The 8,514-nt window shown below is 37.4% G+C and overlaps 1 long non-coding RNA gene across 1 annotated transcript; it reads right to left on the bottom strand.

The window, feature by feature from the left end:
- Positions 1–1,114: 1,114 nt before the first annotated feature.
- LOC132611051 (uncharacterized) lies at positions 1,115–6,315 on the bottom strand. Its single transcript, XR_009571442.1, has 3 exons — positions 6,237–6,315; positions 3,952–4,011; positions 1,115–1,476 (listed from the first exon to the last, which is right to left on the bottom strand). It is a non-coding gene; the product is annotated as an uncharacterized LOC132611051 (long non-coding RNA).
- Positions 6,316–8,514: the final 2,199 nt, after the last annotated feature.

Here is an 8,514-nt window from a genome sequence, read left to right as displayed (position 1 = left end):
TATAACTTGAATCTTGTAAAACCAAAAATAAAGATCAAGCATAAAAATGAGATAGGAGCCGGATCCTCGTTTCGTAGTCTAACAAACAAAATATGAAAAATAAAAAGAAGCTTACGTAGGTCTGCTTAGCCCGTTCGTCACACCAGTCATCTGGATCATTAGCGTTTTCCTTCTTCTTCACGTGAGTGATCTTGAACGCCTCATCTTGAGGCACTGGCGTCCCCCATTTTAGTTCCTGCAAAAGAATAAGTAAATGATAAGACTAAAAGAAAATAAAGTAAATTCACAATCCTTCAAGTAGAGTTAATGTAGACTTGCCAGCTTCCTCCTCACGGCCTCTTGACTCATAGCCCCACTAGTGTGTAGGGAGCCACCCTTCGTCGAATTTCTAGCCTTCTTCCCTATGTCACTCAATTGTAAGAATCTTTCATTAGTTGCCCAGTAATGAAGTAGCTTGTTATAGTTTTCAGGAAGGATCCACCCAGGCTTCTTGTTAGATTGACGAACCCTTCCTAACATGTCACATAATAAGCGCTGAGCTTTCTTCTTGAAGTTTTGAGTCATCTGCGTCTCATGTTCCGGGCGCCAGATACATTTGTCCTGCAACGAAAAGTAAATGAGTTTATTAATAAGTAATCGATCAATATAAGTGGATTGTTTAAATAAAAATAAGCATATACCTTAAAGGCAAAATAGATTTGTCTCTGGCGATTTGGTGACATCTGGCCCCAAGTAGGTGAGTCTTTAAATAGTTTTTGTATCTCTTCTGTAAGGAGAGATGAATCTTTGTCCGGTAACCAACTATCAAAAATATAAAATTAAACACTTAGTAAAGCTTCTTTAATCGTTTTGCTTTGAAGAAAATATATGTTAATCAGCCCTAGGCATCATGCCTAGTGGACTTTATGAAAAACTAAAAATATGAAGAAAAAAAAATTATCCATATCCCACAGGCTCGATGATGAGTCGCCCTGATGAGTCATAAGTTTCAAGCCGTGGAGCACTTAAACCTCTAGGTAAGTCATTCGCAGCAGGAGCGTCAGGCACAGAACTACTTGCTCGAAGGTCAGGACCTGTAATCTCGTACTGTTCAGTAGATGATGAAGAGTGATGTGATGCAGTTGGACTGGGAGTGGCCGTCGGAGTACCACTAGACGAAGCCCGCTGAGACCCGGAAGTATACCGAGTGAAGCCCTGTGGGGTAGCATAACCTGGTGTGGACATCATCGAGGGGCTCTGGGGAGGCACCTCAGTAAAGCCCTGGCGTGGAGACATATAGGGCCGACCAAAGCTGTACGGAGGTGGAAGACTATATGCAATGCCATTCATGAGGGGATCATGAGGCAATGGAGCGCCGCGTGGTGGGAGACATGGCGACGGGCTTCTATCTCTAATCACAAGGTTTTTTGGTGGTCTCCGGGGAACCGCTGTCTCGTTAGCCTTCTTTGTTTTCTTACCCCTCTTTTCACCTGCCATCTACACAATAATATATGTAAGTATCGCAAATATAAATTAATAGAAAAGGGAAAACTTCAAAATTTATTTAAATAATTCACCTATTTAACTAAAATCAACGAACTACATAATACATATGATATCTTTGTAAGTTTATTAATCTGGTCATGAGAGTGAGCTTTTTGCTTCTTTTTTTTTTCTTGATGATTTAATTGTTGTTTGACACTTTTTATCACAGTCTACTCTAGTACTCTTTCCAAGTTTCCAGTAGCATTTGAGAAATTCTGAAGGTTCTGTATTCTGTATAGGATTCTTTAAAATGGCAGTAACATTTTAAAAGACTAAATCTTCAAGTTATCTTTGATGTTAAACACTTAAACCTTCATATTTTATCCTACAGAGTTACATTTTAGAACCTTAAACATTACTCACATTTTTTCCCTTTTGTAAGACTGGTTTTTCATGATCAGGGGAAAAATGGAAAATATGGTTTTTTGGTTAGAAACACTTAATGGGAAGATACAGATTGCTGGAGCCATTCATTTATAACTGTTTTGGGTGGAGAGCCTGGATTATAGGTATATGGGAGATGATGTGTTACTGAGTTGTATTTGGTTGCTGGTGTAGTCTTGGTAAAAACATCACTGCTATGGTGGTTCAGGGGTAATTTGTATAAGCTGGATATTGTGCTTACTCTAGCATAATTAGTTGGTGGATGAGGGCATTTGGTTAGATGAAGAAACCAGCACATATGAAGTCTGATGCATTGAAGTTACAATCAGGTGGAGGCCTTGACGTTAGGCTGATACAAGTTATTGTATAAATCTGGTGGAGTTCTTGGTTAATACTAAAGATTGATAAGTTGCTATCTTGCAACTAAGGTGGTTGTTGACCCTGGTGGTTATTGGTACATGGATTTGTGGGAACTTTGTGCACAAAGGATCCTGATGGTTGCTGTTTGCTTAGATGATTTTCAGCTGCTACAGAGCTGTTAGTTCCTTAGTTGTTAGAATAGGGCAGCAGCAGGACTTTCTTCTACTGCTGTTCTTTGAACAAAAGGATTCTGGTGTTGCTGTTTGCTCTGATGAGTAATGCACCTGCTGTGGTTGATCCACCTGAGTCAAATCTACAGAGTAGCTGCACATGAATAAGTGTAGCAACACCAGGTGTTGCTGTTTGTTGCAGCAGGTGATGGCAGGCTAAAAATGATCAAAAGAAGAAAGGAAAGATAGGCTGCAAATAATGTGCAGCTGAAGGGCAGAGACACAGGAATTCTACATAGAAGCATCATAAATACAGCAACCATTATTGCTGGTGGCAACCAGGAGGGGAGTAATGATTAAAAAAAAAAGGGAGGGGGGGGGGGGGGGGGGGAGGGGATGAATATGCAGAGAAGGCTGGAGGTTTTTTGCTAAACTCCAGACTGATATTACACAAAACAGTAGGACCAAGTTGAAGGCTGCTGTGATGGCATTAACATCATAGCCATGCTTAACATGGAGATGCAGGTTCTACTACTGCCTCTATCAGACAAACAACAGAGGAGCAGCCTGGTGATGTCAGAGACTGGTGATGTATTTGGTATTCTTTCCTGATAATAACTGAGTCACTGAATTGCTAATGGCAAGTTTTGTCCTAGTAGCAACTTGCAAAAATCAAGTGAAGGTGTTAAGACTATTGCAGATTCAAAAATTATTTTTTGTAAATTGGATAATTGAATCTGTTTGTTTAGATGCATCTGTCACCTTTTTTTTTTGTTTAGATGTTAAAGTAAAGCTGATGGCATTACCTTTGATTATGGTATTATATTATACACTAATCAATCTCTTAATAATGCACACATCATCATAAACAAAGTAATGATAAATCATGTTAGCCCAGACTCTGCCAAGAACCAAAGTGCCTCACATGATGGTGACATTGTTTCTGTTAAGGTCTTAACTCACATCTTAAAATCAGACCAGATTGTCTCGTATATGATCAGATGCCGAAAATGCAGCCAGTAAAAAAATCAGTTTCTTTCTACAGCTTAATACTAGCATAAATTATCTGCTTTCACATGTTATATACTCCCTTACCTTTTAATGGCAAAAACAAGTAACTACTCAGTAACATATAAGGCCATATGACCAAGTGTATGGAGTTTTTTAATGGCAAAAACAAGTAACTACTCAGTAACATACAAGGCCATATGACCAAGTGTATGGAACTAAGATCATAATATGAGATTTCTGGACACAGAGAAAAAGATTGCGTCACTATTATCTAGTAGAAGATATGGAAAACTCTCTAACCATCAACAGGGAATAAAATTAATATCAAAAAACACATTTGCCTATAGATCCACTAAGTATGCAAACTGTTCCTATGAAGTAAAAGTTGTGACATGAGGAGGGTCCCGAATTACTTTTCTTCCACTTGGTCCATCATTATTATATTCCATAAGAAAAAAACAGAAAAATGTATTCCAAAGAAATATAAATGCAAACTGCTTACCCCGACAAATAGTGTTGTTACTCTGCCACTAGTGGATGCTACATAGAGTTTTTCAAGCACCTAAAAAAGTTTTTTAAAGAAAAAGGTTAGGAGTATAAGAAAAGCAAGGTTGCTTAAAGAAAGAAGAAGATCTGTGACTAGAGCTGAGATGTTGTAGAATTGTTAAGGATAATTGTTCCAAAGCATTGTTGTACACAGCAAAAGCACATAATAACATGCAATATATGGTAATCTTCAGCTGTGTCCAAATAAGATGTGGGGAAAAAAAGAAAATCATTCTTGTGGATCTCAAGGAAGGTTTTGCTAATTAGCCCTTTAATAATGTACAACCACAAACATTCTAGAAAATGGCAAAAGATTTCAAAAGAAGGGTAAGTCTATCTACAAAGAAGGCCATGCAAAACCACCTCATCAAGTGCAGGTGCACCGAAAATGCTACCACCAAATGAACAGCTTAACTGCAGCAATATCAAAAGGATTGAAATGGTTCTGATGCCCTTAATGTTTCAAAATAAGAATCCATGCTTTTGATTTCAATGGAATCATGGACAAATGGATGTACAAGAAATTCAGATGGTTTTAAATGGCTTTATTGATTTCAGCACTCATTCATAATCAACATTTATAACTTAGACTCCTACTCAGTCAAAAGTGCAACAAAGTAGCTCATGCATTTTGCTACTGCAGAAGTTGGCATTTAGTTGCCATTTTGCTACTGCAGAAGTTGGCATTTAGTTGCCATTTTGCTACTGCAGAAGCCTCAGGAATCTTAAGCTCAGTTCTCAAGAACATGTTATTTTCTGTACATCTGCAGGTTGTAGTTTGCATATGAATGATCAAATGAACAGCTTAACTGCTTACATTTTAGACAGACAGAGAAGATATATTCACAAGCAGATAGCTTATGTATACTTTAACTCAGATTGATAGGGAACAAAGACAGCCAGAAAACTATGCTTTTCAGTTAAATTTGAGAGAAAAAGGATTGAAATGGTTCTGATGCCCTTAATGTTTCAGCTTTTATGATAGGACTCAAGTCTTATCCTTTAGTTAAACTCTCCTTCTCTTTCACATAAGGCTACTTAACTATACTTTAACATGTACCAGGTCCTTAAGCACAAGCAGTCAGCATAACATTCACACAGGGAATCAAACTTCCAAGAAAGAACAAAGGAAGTCTTGGGGAGGGGTTTGCCATGTTAACAGCAACAGAAGGTAAATATAAAGCCTATGACTTGAATAGGAAGGCACAGCACAAAACAGAACAATGGGATGGCAAAACTCTAGGCAGAATGCAATAGTGTGAAACCTATAATTTGAATGGGTAGAAGCAGTACAAGTAGAAAACAAAGCAGGCACACTTAAATTTTCAGAAATAGCCCAGAAGTGATGGAGTTCATAAGAATGAGACAAATACACAGGCAGATATACATATAGCTTTCATGCAGACAATAACTCAAAGAAATGAATGAAAGATGTCATCTGTTTGTAGTTTGCATATGAATGATCAAATGAACAGCTTTTGATTTCAATGGAATCATGGACAAGAACATGTCATCTGTTTGCCTAGCAGCAATTCCGCTGAAATGCAGCAATAGCAAACTGTATGTAGTTAGTTAATAGGAGAAATGGAAGCTATTTATACTTCAGTTTTCTGAGGAAAGGGTTAGATTCAACTAACTTTACATCTGACATTGACAAAAGAAACTCAAAACCTTCTGATTTTTCTTCTCTCCAGTGAATATGCAAAAGTATCACAGAAGTTCAAGAAAGAGAAAAAATTAAGACTAACAACATTTATTAAACAGCAAAAAAAAAACAAAACACAAAAAAGAAGATTACAGCTACTAAGAGCCAAGAATATGCAACCAAAGTTCACCCTTTTAAGCAGGACTAGTCAAACAACATGAAAAAAGATTACAACTACTAAAAGACATGAATAAGTAACCAAAGTACCCCTAGCTACTGCAAGTACATCAGGAATTTAACAAACCACCTGCAAGTCCATAGCAAATTCATGGAACTCAAATCCATATAATCTCAAAGTCATGCAAAAAGCAGAACCAATGCAGCTGAAATGCAGCAATAGCAAACTGTATGTAGAGGTAGTTTTTAAAGCTCCAAATGTGGCATGGTCAGAATATGCAGGTTGTAGTTTGCATATGAACAACAGATTGATATACACAGATATACCAATGGTATACATGGTACACAGATATGTTAGTTTGCCTCAATAGGATTAGTAAGGTAAAATTCTACAAAAGCGAATAAAGCATAAAACGTACCACTACACCGTCAAGATGGTCAAGTGCATTACCCCTCTTAGATCTCTAAAATGTTGAAATGGCTCAAAGAATGTCTTCGTTGAGGTATCTGAAAGGAAACAAAAGAGAAAGAAACAACATAAGGATGATTTTAAGAGGCTAAGGAGGAAGAATAAAGACGCACAAAAATGTAATTTCATAAAAGTTGCCAATTTCAAAACACTGATAGTATTCGAAAATCGAGTAATAAAGCTAAACCATTCCAGATAGAACATATAAATAGGAAGTAAACAATCAACTACTAATTTTAAACATGTAAAGAAAATATGTAAGTCTTAAAAAAATACTTACTAATTGCTATTAATCCTCATCCCCATCCCCATCTCCCTCTTCTGACCATTCTTCCTCATCAGTTGTTTCATTTCCATTATTACATTCGTTCACCTCTGCGTTAATATCTTCTACATTTATTTCTTCCAATATGTGTTCTGCATGCTCTAAATCATCTTCTAACTCATTGTCAACTATTTGGTGAACAACTGATATGTCGTCATCCTGGAACGCAACAGGCAACACATTCTCCACTTCCACTCGACCCACAAGCTTGACTTTAATTACCACCCACCAAGCAGACTTATCTGGACGCAAGGGATAAGGAGCATAGTAAACTTGTCTAACATTTTGTGCAATAATGAAAGGATCATAAGCCGCATACTCCCTCGTGTGATTTACTTCTATGATGTTATACTGCTTGAGTACCCTTGTACCTCTATTTGGGGTTGGATCAAACCACTTGCACCGAAAAAGTACAATTCTTTTTTTCCCACCACCAGAATATTCCAGTTCTAGGATCTCCTTAATTACACCATAATAATCGACCCCGGCTTGGTTTCCATCGCCACCTTTAACCCAAACCCCGTTGTTGTTAGTTTTTGTATGCTTAGATCGTTCTTCGGTAGTAAATTTAAAACCATTTACCACATATTTGTCCATAGAATAGACCATACCGGGTCCCCAAGATATGTCCTTTAAAAGTTGATCATGGTAACCATACTCTGTACTGTAAACCTATTAGTAGTTAAGAAATAGTAAGTTAGCAATAATATAATGCGCACTTTTTAAATTATATTAGCTTTGTGAAAAGGCTTTAACACTTACATAATTGTTAAACCACTTCCCAAACTGGTCGTACACTTTTTCAATGCCATTTAGATGCACAAAGTAGCTGTCCGACAAAATGGTGTTTGAGTTAGTTGTTATGCTTTGTATTTGGATATTTAGTGCAAAATAATAATAACTTACTCATAATATCGTTGAACTTCCGGGCAATTTAGCAAGACATGTATCGATGCAGATTTAGACTCCATATCATTAAATTGTCTTGTACGTTTTTTTGAACCTGAACCCGGTTGATTGAAGATTGATATTGGCTTCGCTAAAGCATCATTATCACCTCCTTCATAATGCCGATTGGGTCTGTTTCGCAATCATGGCACATCATTCCGAAAGTAGTAAGAACATAAATGAGCTGTTTCCTTAGCAAGGTAGGCTTCGCAAATTGATCCTTCAACCCTATGTTTCTGCTTGATACCCCGTTTAGACTTGCCAATAGTTCTGCATAATATTATTTTAAGCATGATTTTTTTAAAATAAATTAGTAGAGAGAAATAAATAAAAATTTACACCTGTTACCTCTCGAAGGGATACAGCCAACGACAATGAACTGGGCCTCCGAGTCGAGCTTCCTCCGCAAGGTGAATTGGAAGATGTTCCATCACATCGAAGAACCCCGGTGGAAGAATTTTCTCCAACTTACTTGTTATTACAGGAATATTCTGATGCATCCGATCCAGGTTGTCTACCCTCAACGTACTGGAACACAAGTCATTGAAGAACAAACTAATTTCTGTCATAGGCTTCCAGATTCGGGCAGGCAAGCTACTAAATGCAATGGGGAGTAAAGTTTCCATGAAAACATGACAATCATGGCTTTTCATCCCATGTAACTTCCCTTGCGCCATATCAACACGTTTTTTCAAATTTGATGCATACCCATCAGGCATCTTCAAGTTCTTAACCCATTCACAAATCTTTCGCTTATGATCCATTGTGAATGAATAACTAGCCTTATGCTTGAAGACCCCGTTCCCTTTGTCATGCAACCATAACTCTTTACGCATACAATATTCCTGTAAGTCCAATCTTGCCTTTGGATTATCCTTTGTCTTGCCCTTGACATCCATTACTGTATTGAATAAATTATCAAAGTAATTTTTTTCAATGTGCATAACATCAAGAT

This window comes from Lycium barbarum, chromosome 9 (genome assembly GCF_019175385.1).
Source record: "Lycium barbarum isolate Lr01 chromosome 9, ASM1917538v2, whole genome shotgun sequence".
In the NCBI taxonomy this organism is placed as follows: Eukaryota; Viridiplantae; Streptophyta; class Magnoliopsida; order Solanales; family Solanaceae; genus Lycium; species Lycium barbarum.
The sequence above is the reverse complement of the archived record's forward strand: the minus strand, read 5'-3'. Positions and strand labels throughout refer to the sequence as shown.